This window comes from Phascolarctos cinereus, unplaced genomic scaffold (genome assembly GCF_003287225.1).
Source record: "Phascolarctos cinereus isolate Bilbo 61053 unplaced genomic scaffold, phaCin_HiC Scaffold_7;HRSCAF=346, whole genome shotgun sequence".
Classification (NCBI taxonomy): domain Eukaryota; kingdom Metazoa; phylum Chordata; class Mammalia; order Diprotodontia; family Phascolarctidae; genus Phascolarctos; species Phascolarctos cinereus.
In genome coordinates, this window is record NW_027556180.1 from 121429483 (window position 1) to 121444493 (window position 15011).

Below are 15011 nucleotides of genomic sequence, written 5' to 3' on the forward strand. Positions count from 1 at the left end.
GCAAAGACTCATTAAAGAAAATAATTACTTAAACATTAGAATTGGGCAAGTGGAAACTAATGACTCCATGAGATATCAAGAAATAATAAAACAAAATCAAAAGAATAACAAAATAGAAGAAAATGTGAAGCATCTCACTGGAAAAACAATTGACTAGGAAAACAGATCAAGGAGAGAATTTAAGAATTTTTAAGCTGAGAGCCGTGATCAAAAAAAGAGCTTGGACATCATCTTTCAAGAAATTAAGGAAAACTACCCTTATATCCTAGAACCAGAGGGTGAACTATTAATTGAAAGAATCCACAGATCACCTCCTGAAAGAGATCCTAAAATGAAAATTTCCAAGAATATTATAGCTAAATTCCAGAGCTCCCAAGTAAAAGAGAAAATATTGGAATCAGCCTGAAAGAAATGGTTCAAACATCATGGAGCTACAGTCAGGATAACACAAGATTTAGGGTTAAAAAATCTGAGGGATTAGAATCTGACATTCCAGAGGGCAAAGGAACTAAGATTATATGCAAGAATCATCTACACAGCAAAATTAAGTATAATCCTTCAAGGGAAATATGAATATTTATCGAAATAGAGGACCTTTAACATTCCTTATGAAAAGACCAGAGCTGAATGGAAAATTTGACTTTCAAACACAAGACTCAAGAGAAGTATAAAAAGATAAGGAGGAAAGAGAAAACATACAATGTTTATATTCCTGCAAGAGAAGATGGTATAAGTATATATAGAGGGAGCAGGTTTGAATTGACTATGATGGGATGATACAATGGAGGAGGGGTTGGTAGGCAATGCTTGAACCTTACTCATTGGAATTGGTTCCAAGAGAGAATAATACACACAGACTCAATTGGGCATAGAACTCTCTTACCCTTAGGGAAGTAGAAGGGTAGGGGTATAAGAGAAGGAGGAGGCTGGTAGAAGGGAGGGCAGATCGCGGGAGGTAGTCAGAAGCAAAACATTTTTCATGAGGGACAGGGTAAAAGGAGAGTGAAAGAAGGATAAACAGGGAAAAATAGGTTGTAGAGAAATACAGTTATCATAACTGCAAATGTGAATGGGATGAATTCACCCATAAAACAGAGACAGGGAGTAGAGTGAATTAAAAATCAGAATCATGCAATATGTTGTTTGTAAGAAACACACTTGAAGCAGAGAGAAACACACAGAGTAAAGATAAGGAGATGGAGTAAAATCTATTATGCTTCAACTGAAGTAAAAAAAAAGCAGGGATGGCAATCATGATTTCAGACAAGTAAAAGCAAAAATAGATCTAATTAAAAGAGAAAAGCAGGGAAACTACGTTTTGCTAAAAGGTACCATATATAATGAAGTAATATCAATACTAAATATATATGCTGCAAATGGTATAGCATCCAAATTCTTGAAGGAAAAAATAAATTAGCTACAAGAAGAAATAGACAATAAAACCATAGTAGTGGGGAACCTCAACTTTCCCCTCTCAGAACTACATAAATCTAACCCAAAAATAAACAAGAAAGAAGTTAAGGAGATGAATAGAATTTTAGAAAAAATAGATATGATAGACCTCTACAGAAAAGTGAATGAGAATAAAAAAAGAATGTAGAATTTTTTTTCCAGTTGTATGTGGCACCTACACAAAAATTGACCATGTATTAGGGCATAAAAAACTCAAATGTAGAAAGGCATAAATATTAAATGCATCCTTTCTGAACATGATACAACAGAAATAACATTTAATAAAGGACCATGGTAACATAGATTGAAAATTAAATAATCTAATGTTAAAGAATGAGTGGATCAAAGACCAAATGAGAGAAACAATCAATAATTTCATTAAAGAAAATGAAAATGAGACAACATACCGAAATTTATGAGATGCAGCCAAAGTAGTACCTACGGGAAAACACATATCTCTAAACACAACATCAATAAACTAGAGAAGGAGTAGATCAATGAATTGAACATACAATTAGAAAGAGAAAAAAATAAAAATCCCCAATTAAACACTAAATGGGAAATCCTGATAATCAAAAGAGAGATGAATACAATTGAAAGTAGGAAAACTAATAAACTGATAAATAAAACTAGGAGCTGGTTTAATGGGAAATACAATAAAATAGATAAATCATTGGTTAATTTGATTTTTAAAAATCCAAATTACCAGAATCAAAAATGAAATGGGTAAATTCACCAGCAAAGCAGAGGAAATTAAAGCAATAATTAGGAGCTATTTTGCCCAATTATATGTCAATAAATCTGACAATCTAAATGAAATGGATGAATATTTGCCAAAATATAAGTTGCACAGATGCACAGAAGAGGAAATAGAATACTTAACTTATTTTAGAAAAATAAATTGAACAAACCATTAATGACCTCCCTAAGAAAAAGTCCCCAGGAGCAAAAGGATTCAGAAGTGAATTCTGCCAAACATTTAAAGAAAAATTGATTCTAATACTATATAAACTATTTGGAAAAAATAGGCAAAGGAATTCTACCAAATTCTTTTTATGACGCAAATATGATGTTCATACCTAAATCAGGAAGAGGCCAATATCCCTAATAAATATTGATACAAAAAATTTTCAATAAAATACTAGGAGATTTCCATAATATATCACAAGGATTATATATTATAGCCAGGTAAGATATATACCAGGTATGCAGGTCTGGTTCAATATTAGGAAAATTATCACCATAATTGACCATATCAATAAGAAAACCCATAAAAATCATATAATCTCCAGATACAGAAAAAGCTTTTGACAAAATACGATACTCATTCCTATTAAACTCTAGAAACATAGTAATAAATGAAGCTTTCCTTAAATGATGAGTAATATTTATCTAACACCAACACCACATATTATCTATAACAGGGATAAACTAGAAGCCTTCTCAATAAGATCAGGAGGAGTGAAGCAAGAATGCCTATTATCACCATTATTATTCAGTACTGTAGAAATATTAATTTTAACAATAAGACAAGAAAAAGAAATTGAAGGAATTAAAATAGGCAATGAGGAGACAAAGCTATCACTCTTTGCAGACAATATGTTGGTATATTTAGAGAATAAAACTATTTGAAATAATTAACAACTTCAGCAAAGTCACAAGATATAAATAAACCCTCATAAATCATCAGCATTTCTATATAATTGCCAACAAAGTCCAGTAGCAAGAAAAAGAAAGAGAAAGAAAAATTCCATTTAAAATAGTCATAGACAATATAAAATACTTGAAAGTCACATCTAGGACATATGAACACATTTACAATATTCAGGAACCACATGAACATATATATCCAGGAACTATATGAACACATTTATGAATCAGTGGAATAGATTAGGTACATAATACATAGTAGAAAAGAACCATAGTAATCTTGTGTCTGATAAGTGCAAAAATCCAAAATTTTAGGATAAAAACTCACTATTTGACCAAAACTTCTGGATAAACTGGAAAGCAGTTAGACAGACAGTAGGTATAAATCTACATCTCACAATATATACCAAGATAATGTCAAAATGATTACATGATTTAGACATAAATGGTGATATCATTAGCAAATTAGGGGAGTATGAAATAGTTTACCTGTCAGATCTATGAATAAAAGAAGAATTTATGACCAAACAAGAGAGAGAGAGCATTACTGGATATAAAATAGATAATTCTGATTATATTAAATTTAAAAGATTTTACACAAGTAAAACCAATGTAACCAAGATTAGAAGGAATACAGAAAACTGGAAAAAAATTTACAGTAAATATCTCTGATAAAGGCCTCATTTCTCAAATATGCAGAAAATGAAGTCAAATTTATAATGAGTTATTCCCCAGTTGATAAGTGATCAAAGGACATGAACAAGCAGGTTTCAGATGAAGAAATCAAACCTATCTATAGTCATATAAAATACTCTAAATCAGTATTGATTGGAGAAATACAAATTAAAACAACTAGGAGGTACCACATGACACATATCAGATTGGCTAATATTACTAAAAAGGAAAATGACAAATGTCAGAGAGGATGTGGGAAAATTGAAACACTAATGCATGGTCAGTAGAGTTATGCATTGATCCAACCATTCTGGAGAGCCATGTGGGACTATGACCAAAAGGCTATAAAACCGTGCATACTCTTTGACCCCGCAATACCACTATTAGGTCTGTATCCCAAAAATAGGATCCATATGTACAAAAAATATTTATAACAGCTCATTTTTGTGGTGGCAAAGAATTGAAAATTGAGAGGATGCCCATCAATTGGGGAATGGCTCAAAAAGTTGTGGTATATAATTGTAATGGAATTTTACTGTACTATAAGAAATAATGAGTAGGATGCATTCAAAAAAGCTGGAAAGACTTATGCGAACTGATACAAATCTAAAGTGAACTAAACCAGGAGAATATTGTACACAGTAATTGTAATATCGTATAATGATCAACTGTGAATGACTTAGCTATTCCCAACAATACAAAGATCCAAGATAATTCTGAAGGACCTTTAATAAAAAATGCTATTCACCTTCAGAGAAATAACTGATGAAATCCAAATGTAGATTGAAGCCTTCTGCTATTTTACTTTCCTCATTTTTCTTGAAGTTTTTTGGTCCATTTTCTTTCACATGACTAATATGGAAATATGTTTTGCTTGACTGCACATGTATAACTTTTATCAAATTGCTCACCTTCTCAATAATGGGGGAGGTAAGGAGGGTGGAAGAGAATTTGAAACTCAAAATTGTGGAAAAAAAGATTAAAAATTATTTTACATGTAACTGGGGAAAATGAAATATTAACATTAAAATAATTATGGCTTCTGGGTAGTCTATAATTCTTTGGCCTCTCTCATTCCTTATATTAGATGCACAATTTCCAGTATTTTTCTTGCCATCCTCAACTATGTTAATCTTTGTATAGAAGTAACAAAATATTAAAGTATATGTTGACTTGACTTGGAGGGTTTATTGCGTTCTTCATACAATTGTTCTAATTCTTCACCCTCTGAAACAGATATATATGGATAAACTAAAATTATTTTTATGGTGGTTTTTTTGTAAATACTTATATTGACACAGCTAGGTAGTGCAGTGGATAGAGTGCCAGGCCTGAAATCAGAAGACTCATTTTTATGAATTCAAATGTGATCTGAAACATTTACTAGCTGTGTGACCCTGGGCAAGTCACTTAACTCTGTTTGCCTCAGATTCTCATCTATAAAATGAGCTGGAGAAGGAAGTGGCAAGCCACTCTAATATCTTGGGCAAGAAAACCACAAATGGGGTCATGAGGAGTTGGACACAAATTAAATGATTGAACAATAAAAAGCAAAATATTAATGCTTCCATCTGAAATTACTAACGCATGAAATGATGTTTCTTATTACTCTTGGGAATACATTAAACCACTTCTGTAAAGTCCTCTGTTTGTCTCTCTATGGAGAGCTTGTGAGCCTTATTTCTGTTTAGCTAGAATGATGTTTTCATTTATAGTGAGAATGTTGAGATTGATATGATTCAGTTCTTTATGTCATTATAAAGGTCACTCACTGGACATGGATTTCATATTTAAAGTGTCACCAGCTAAGCTAAAACTTAAATAAAATGAGATAATAATTGTAAAGCACTTATCATTGTGTCTAGCACATAGTAAGTACCATATAAATGTTGGCTATTATTATTATTATTTAATCTAAAAACTAATTTTTAGCATCTACTTTTGCCTTCTCTACCACTCTGCCAATTTCACTACTGAAACCAAAAGAGAGCACATAAGATTTAAATCTACTCTGTGTTTTCTGTGTTTCATGGATTTCCATGGCCAAAGAATTCATTGCCAAGTGACCAGATTACTGATGATGAATCTTTCCATATTTAACTAGGCTAGTATTGAGAAAGCAGTCTTGATGCATTGCTGAGTCCATACTCTGAGCCTTTCCAAGCTGGAAAGACTTATATGAACTGAAACAAATGTGAAGTGAGCTAAACTGTGGTAGAATTCCAATGTGGTAGAATTGGTCAGAGCGTGTACTACACTGACAATCTTTGAGAACTTAGGGTCATATCCGTGCCATGATGGGGCATCAGAGTAGGACTTTGGATGGCCAGATAATTAGAGTTTCTAAATATAAAAAAGTAACACCCCAAAAATAAGATATAAGAAAATAGAAGTTTTCTCTCTCATAATTTTGGATGTGAAAGAAGCACAATCACCCAAGGGAGGGAGAATATTATAAAAAAAAATTAGATTTTTTTTTTGATGATCTAAAACACAAGAACTTTTGTACAAACTCAATTCAGAAAGAGTTGGGGAAAATATAGATTATAAAAGACTCTTTGCATTACATTTCACTAATAAATATCTGACATTGTTCTTGCTTCTGTAGAATATATGCTAAAACTGAAATGCCATGGAGAAGATTAGCTTGGCCCCTGCACAAGGGTAAATGCAAATTTGTAGTGTTCCATGTTTATAGGCTAAAACTGGATATGTGACTTCAATATATAAGGTCATATCACAAAGAAATAGAAGCTGCTTTTCACAAATATGGCCTGGTTAAGAATTATTAACTATGGGGGCACCTAGGTGGCTCAGTGGATAGAGCACGGGCCCTGAAGTCAGGAGGACCCAAGTTCAACTCTCGCCTCAAACCAAACACTTGACACTTAACTAGCTGTGTGATCCTGGGCAAGTCACTTAACCCCAGTTGCCTACAAAAAATTATTAACTATGTAAATGATGGGGAGATTATAAAAGGAAAAACAATTTCAAATACATAAAAGCAAGAAGCTCTTGCATAATTAAATTAAGTAAAAAATTATGAGATAAATGATAGAGTGGGAAAATATTTCTATCAAATATATCTCTGATATCCAAGTTATATATGGAACTGATATGAATATACAATATCAAGAGCCATTTCCCAATAGATAAATGGTTTACAAATATGAACAGCTAATAAAAGAACTATTGCAAACTAAAATTGATCATATGGTAATGTGCCACCAATCACTAGTAGTAATAGAAATGCAAAATAAAGCAACTCATTGGTTTCACCAACAGGATGGGGCTATTGGAAGATAGACAGCTTTAGGTGTTATTGATGGATCTAAGAAGTGGTCCAATTATTACGGATATCAATTAAGAATTGTTTTTTAAAGTGACAAGTCTGTCCACATATGCTTTGACCCACACATGCTTTGAGTCTCTAATTTATGCCAAATTTTCCATCTTTCTGGGGACAAAGAAATAGAATCAAAGTGGGTATCTTTCAAATGAGGGATGGCCAATTAAACTTTAATATGTGAATGTAATAGAATACTACCATATAGTAAGAAATGATGAATATGAAGAATCAAGAGAAATTCAGATATTTGTATGGACTAATAACACAGCGAAATAAGGCCTTACTTCCATTTTCCATCAAACTGTTGAAATATATATAATCTATGATGCCATTAATATGGAACTCTTTCTTATGGTGCTGACCCCCTTCCTTACCCTGAATAATTCTGGTCTACATTCTTCAGTTAATCATCCTCTGGGAGCTGATCCAAGACTACCTACTGGGGGCCTTCTTGATCATCTGATGTTAGGCACCAAAGCAGCCTGATGTCTTTCCATGTGCTATTCCTCATTCTTCCTACATAAATGGGTCACCTCCTTTTCCAGTTATTCATTTGCCTTTTGGACACCTCTAACTCAACCTGACCAAAATAGAAGTCATAAACTTTCCCCAAAAAAACTTTCTCCTTCTCCCAACCTTCCTATTACTGTAAAGGAAACCACCATCTTCCCATCCACAGGATTTATAACCTCAATGTTATCCTCCATTCCTCATACCAATCTGTTGTCAAATCTTGTCATTTCTTCATTTACAATACCCTTTGTATATGCTGTCTCCTCTCTACTCACACAGCACCACTCTAGAATACTCTTTTTATCACTTCTCTCATCTGTACCACTGAAATACCCATCTAGGTAGTCTCCCTGCCTCAAGTTTCTCCTCACTCCAGTCCATCCTCTGCCCAACTGCCAAAATGATTTTACTGAAAAGTAGGTTTTACCTCAATAAACTCTGTATTTACCTCAGGGATCAGGCTTAAATTTTCTTTTTGGCATTTAAAACTCTTCAAAACCCAATTTCTTCCTATGTTTCCAGTCTTCTTTCATTGTACACCTCTGCATACTCTATAATCCAACTTTACTGGTCTAGTTACTATTCCTCACATACAACATTCCATCTCCACATTCAGACTTTTTTTTAATGACTTCTCCTATGCCTGTTCTCTCACCTCTGCCTCTTAGCTTCCTTCATTTATCTTACCTTCCACAAGAGGCCTTTCCCATCTCCCCCACTCCCTTCCAATGCCTCCCTCCGATATTAACTGAGTGTATTCTTTATATATCTTGGATGTCCCTATTTTCATGTTTTCTCTCCCTTTAGAATGGGAGTTCCTTGAAGGCAGGGATAGTGGTTTTGGTTTTGGTTTTTCCCTATCCTTGTATTTCTAGCAGTAAAGTGCCTCACTAATAGTGAGCACTTAGTAAAATATTTATGGACTGACTGATTCCATTTATGTTACTTCATGCATGTAATTCACTGTTCAAAATATGCTTCACCCTATTTATACCCACAATAGATCTGTCACTGACCTTTGGGTGACATATAATTTTAAGCCTAATTTAAATTTAAATTTAAATAAATTTAAAGATTCATAGCTATATAACATCACCATAAGGACTTTAGTATTAGTAAAATGGGATTTTGTTTCAGGGAGAATTTTAAGGTCATTGAAAGTGCTGCATAATTTCCTAAATGTATTCCAGCCAATTGTCTTCTTCCTAGGCAATTCTACTTATTACCAATATGGCCTTGGCCAAGTAATTTAACATATAATTAACCTCTTTGGGCTTCAGCTTCCTGATCTGAAAAGTGAAAGGTTTGATTATATGACCTTAAAGTCTCCTTCCAGATCTAAATCTGTGATCCTGTGATAGTTCAATGACCCTGGAAATTGTATTAAAAATCTCAATTATTTTTGGAAAAAGAATTATGCTAGTTACAACAGTAATAATCAGTTAATTGTTTTCATACATGCTGTCTTTTTGCCCTATCCCAGCCTGGAAAGTTAGGTGGGTAATAGTTTTCACTAATGAAGGCCAAATGATAATATCTGCAGAGGAAAAAAAAGCAATTGTCAAATTTATGACATCCTTCTTTGTATATTTCAATTTTCAAAGCTGAATGTTAGCTTAAACAATGCTAATTAACTCTGCAAGTCTTCTCTCAGTTTAGTTCTGCCAATGAGGCATGCCATAGCAAACTTTCTCTTGTTGTACTGCCAGTCCCAATCATAAAAACTAAACAAATGCTTCTTGATTAACTTGGGAACTCCAGTTTAAGTGGCAAGCTCATGTTTCTTTCTCTCATATTCTTAACCCTATTCCTTCCGATAAGGTTCACACATAAGAAGGATACTGTCTAGTAGACATTTCAAAATGGGATGTCCTTAAAACTTTTCAAATTTAATGTGTCCAAATCTGAACTTATCTTTTCCAATCAAATAAATCTCCCTTCTAACCATTCCAATTTGTGTCAAAGGTACCACCCTTCTTTCTCTAGTTCATAACCTCAGTATCATCCATGACTCCTCATTCCCTCAACTTATATATTCCCATGAGTTTGCAAATGTTTCTGTTTCTATCTCCACCACATTTCACATTCAACACATTCTGTACTCACACAGCCACTACTTTAATTCAGAATGCCATCATCTCTTTGTTGGACTATTGTAACAGCCTATTTGATCTTTCTGTCATCCCTCTCCCAACTCCAATGCCTCCTCCATATAGCTACCCAAGTGATTTTCCTTAAGTACAGAACTAACTCTGCTTCTCTCACTAGCCTATAAACTCAGCCTTTAGTAGAAAATATCAACTCCTCTATTTGGTTTTTAAAGCACTTCACAATCTGTCCTGTACCTACTTTTACAGATTTCTTATACATCATTCCTTCTTCCTGTACTCTACATTCCAGCCAAATTGTATTTTACATTTAGAACTCTATCTCAAGTTCTAACCTTGACATGATGTGTTTCTCGTTTCCCCGAAATGCAGGTGTCTTCCCCAATTAGCTTATATTTAACTACCTTATATTGATTTGTATTTGTTCTTTTTATGTATATTCTTCAAATATTTAGATTTATATATTTTAGAATATAAGGTCTTTTCGAGTAGGAATTGTTTCATAGTTTTTGTTTGTTCATTTATTTTGGTCTTTTTATCCTCAGCACCCAGAATAGTGCCTGGAACATAGCAGGTGCTTAATAAACGCTTGCTAATTAAGTTGTACACAGAAATTTGTGAATTTTTTCCATGACATTCATATCTGAATCATAGTCTTCCTATATACCTCAGCCCTTGCCATTAGACTCAGGGACTTCAGTTCTTATATTGACCATCCTTCTAACAAACCAGCCTCTGAATTCCTCAGTTTCTCCAATTCCAGTCGTCTTCTTCATACTAATTCTACCCTGCAGTTGTATGACCATGCCTATATCTCAATAACTTTCTGGAGTACACTATCTCACAAATCTAGAATTTTTTAAATATAATCATTGAAGAATAGATTCCCATCTTCCTACTTCTGTTATCTCATTCACATTAAAATCATGTCATCTGGTTGTCTCATCCCTTTTCTTGTGATCAATCTCCCTACTTGGGCTTGGTTTGCTTCTATATCTATTTTTGATCCTATTGTTTGCCATTTTAATGTCTCATTAGCCACACCCTGAAATCTCCTGCCCAACTAAGTACAGGTAAAATATGTACTGGATAAATTGAGGGTAGTACCTCATGGAAGACAATGTGATTAAGGAAGACCAGAAAGTTAGGACTTTAGCTGATATTTGAAGGAAGCCAAGAAGTAAGTAGGTAGAGATGAGGAGAGACAGACATTAAGGACAGCTAGTGAAAATGCTTGGAATAGGGAGATAGAGTATCATATGTGAACAATAGCAAGGAGGCCAGTTTCATTTGACTGAAGAATACAAAATAGGGACACTAAGGTTTAAGAAGAAAGAAGGTAAGAAGGGACCAGGTTATAAAGAGCTTCCAAAATCAAACAGCAGATTTTATATTTATACCTAGAGGCAATGGGAAGTCATTGGAGTTGATTGGATGAAGGATAACTTATGCTTGAGAAAAATCAATTTAACAGCTGAATAAAGGAAGGACTGGAGTTGGGAGAGATTTGAAGCAAGTAGATCAACTATCAGACTACTGCAATAGCCCGGGTTTGAGATGATGAGGGCCTGTACCAGGGTGTGGCAGTATCAGAGAAGAGAAAGGGCCATATACAAGATACATTATGAAACAAAAAAGTTAGAACTTGGCAACTTTGGATATTGGGTGTGTGTGAGAGAGTGAGGGGTCAAGGATGACACCTATTTTATGAGCCTGGGTAACTAGAAGGTTGAACTAATAAGTTCAGTTTTTAACTTGTTGAGTTTAAGATGTCTACAAGATATTAGGTTTATTATTTTGAATAGGCAGTTGGAAATATAAGACTAAAAGTCAGGAAAAAGGGCTGGACAAATAGATCTGAAAATCATCTGCATGGAAATGATGATTGAATCCATAGGAGCTGATTAGATTACCAAGCAAAATAATATTGAAGGAGAAGAAAAGAGGGCCCAGGACAGAGCCTTCAGAGACATCCACAGTTAGTGGGAATGACCTGAGAAAAGATCATACAAAAGAGATTGAGAGCAAAGTTAGGTGTAAAATGGTTAGTTTTGATATCATATTAAAATTTTGTATAAATAAAACAAATGTAGCCAAGATCAGAAAGAAAGCAGAAAATTGGGGAAAAAAATTAAAGACAGTTTATCAGATAAAGGTCTGATATCTAAAATATATAAAGAACTTTGTCAAATCTATGAGAAAATGAGTCATTTTCTAATTGATAAATGGTCAAAGGATATGTACAGGTAGTTTTCTGATGAAGAAATCAAAACAATTTATAATCATGATTAGAGAAATACAAGTTAAAACAACCTTGAGATATCATTTTACACCTACTAGATTGGCAAAATGATAAAATAAGAAAGTGCCAAATGTTGGAGGGGATGTAGAAAAATTGTGACACTAATTCATTGTTGGTAAAATTGTGAACTGATCCACCCATTTTCTTTTTTTTTTTTTTTGGTGAGGCAATTGGGGTTAAGTGACTTGCCGAGGACCACACAGTTAGTAAGCATCAAGTGTCTGAGGCCAGATTTGAACTCAGGTCCTTCTGATTCCAAGGCCTGATCCTCCCATCTTGGAGAGCAATCTAGAATTATGCCCAAAGAGTTATTAAACCACCTATACCCTTTGATCCAGCAATATCACTACTCAGTCTATTTCTGAAGTTAATTAGGGGAAAAGGAAAAGAATCTATGTGTTCTAAAATGTACATAGCATCTCTCTTTGTGGTGGCAAAGAACTGGGAATTGCAGGGATGCCCATCAGTTGGGGAATGGCTAAACAAGTTGTAGTATGTGATTGTGATGGAATACTACTCTGCTATAAGAAATGATGAACTCAATGATTTTAGAAAAACATGGAAAGACTTTCATGAAATAATGAAGAATAAAATGTGCAGAACCAAGAGAACATTGTATACAGTAACAGCACTATTGTTTTAAGAATGACTTTGAGAGAACAAGTTATTTTGACTATTATAAATACCTAAATTAACTATGAAAGACATGGAAAGAAAGATGCTGTCTGCATCCAGAGAAAGAACTGATAAATAGATGTATAGAATAATTTTACATATATATGTATGTATATGCACACGTAAGTATGTGTGTATACATATATGCATACCTATTTATGTCCAATGGTAGCCATCTCTAGGGTGGGAGAAGAAAAAAAGAAATTTACATGATAATTTTGTTGTATTTTTTGAAAGGAATAGCAAGTTGAGCATAGTAGATTTGCAGTTTCATGTGCAATCATCTTTTTATTGTACTATTTTATGGAAATGCTTCTTTTATTCCATGAATTAAAAATAAAATTTAAGAATTAAAAAAAGATTGAAAAGGAGCCTTCAAATGGGTATCTGGAGAACCAGGAGAGAGCAGTATCACAAAAATGTACAGAGAAGAGGATACCAAAGAGAAGACGGTGATCAACATGGACAGTGGCTAGAAAGAAGTTAAGAAGAATGAGAATTGACAAAAGTCCATTAAATCCGTCAATTAAGAGATCCTTGGTAACTTCAGAAAGAGTGGTTTCAGTTGAAGGATCAGGTCAGAAGCCAAATTTTAGAGAGAAAAGAGAGCAATGGGCCACACAAGGCTGACATGTGACCTGTGAATATGGACTTCTGTTCTTGCTTCTTTTTGTTTGTTCTTTTTTGTATTAGGTGAAGAAGGTTGGAGATGACTATGACCTTGGGAGCTAGGAAAGGTCAAAATGGTGACAGAGATATGGGAATCTAAATGTTACTATTTGCCAGAAACCACATGATGAGGAACAAACTTGTAAGCAACCCGTCCAGCCCAATCCAGCAAAAACATAAATGCACACTCATCCAATCACCTGCCAAACTGCCTTTGGAACAGAAATGGAAAGGTGAATAAATGCATGTTGAAACTGCTTTAAATCTGAGCCTCCCTCTCTCTAGGGATTGAAGTAGTATCAATAAGCATGGACCTCCAAATGTTTGGGGAAAATATTTGTATACCTAGTTGAACAATGTTCCAAGTTCTAGACTCAGAAATCCTACCTTAGATACTTATGAGCTGTATATGACCCTAGGCAAATCATTTGACCCCTCCCAGACTTAGTTTCCTAATCTATAAAAGGAATAATTAATAGCACCTACCTTCCTTGGTTACTGTGATAATTAAATGAGATGATGTATTGTGAAGTACTTTGTAAACCTTAAAGCATTATATAAATGCTATTCCTATTGCTTCTGTTTTTGCCTTGTCTTCCAAGTAATTGCTTTGTCAAAGCTAATTGATTCCCCAGTTGATAAATGGGCAAGGGATATGAATAGGCAGTTTTAAAAGGAATAAATCCGAACTACCAATAACCATATGAAAAATGGTTCCAAATCACGAATAATTAGAGAAATTCAAATTAAAAAACTCACAAACCACCTGACACCCAACAGACTGGCAAAGATGACAAAAAAGAAAAATGACAAATGTTAGAGGGATTACGAGAAAGCAGAAGCATTAATTCACTGTTGGTAGAGCAATTCTGAATTCTAGCAGTTCTGGAAAGCAATTTGGAACTATGCCCACATTGACTGAACTGTGCATACCCGGAGTATAACCCATTGATTCAGGGATACCTCTACATGTCCTGTACTCTCAAAGAGATAAAATAACAAAAAAAATAGAGGACAAAAGGTATTATGTGTACAAAATTGTTTATAGCAGCTCTTTTCATAGTAGCAAAGAAGTAGAAATTAAGGAGGTACTTGAATTGGGGAGAGTTGAATATATCATTAGTATGTGAATATAATGGAATACTATTGTGCTATAAGAAATGACAAAAGGGATGGTTTCAGAGAAATCTGAAAAGACTTATGTGAACTATGTAAATTGGAGTAGAACAAAAAATGTTTCATATAATAACGACATTCCAAAGACAACAACTTTGAAATATTTCAGAATTATTAGTATAATGACCAATTATAATTCCAGGGTATTAATGATTATGCATGATACCTACCTTCTGACCTAGAGGTGACGAGCTCAATGTGCAGAATGAGATACATATTTCTAGACAGGGCCAATGTGGGAATTGTTTTGTTTGACTACATATATATATGTGTGTGTGTCTGTGGTGTGAGTATGTGTGTATGCATGCATTTGATAAGGATTATCTTTTTTACTTTCTAATGAGAAAAATAAATTTCTTCTTCAATGAGAAAATATTATTATGCTTGGTATGTTAATGCTTGCTGATTGAAAATAATATGATTTTAATGTTAATTGAGCACT

The 15011-nt window shown here is 33.9% G+C and overlaps 1 non-coding gene across 1 annotated transcript; it reads left to right on the top strand.

Annotated features, from left to right (window-relative positions):
- The first annotated feature begins 6369 nt into the window (after positions 1-6369).
- On the top strand, positions 6370-6473 carry LOC144454925 (U6 spliceosomal RNA). The gene has a single exon (XR_013483472.1). It is a non-coding gene; the product is annotated as a U6 spliceosomal RNA (small nuclear RNA).
- Positions 6474-15011: the final 8538 nt, after the last annotated feature.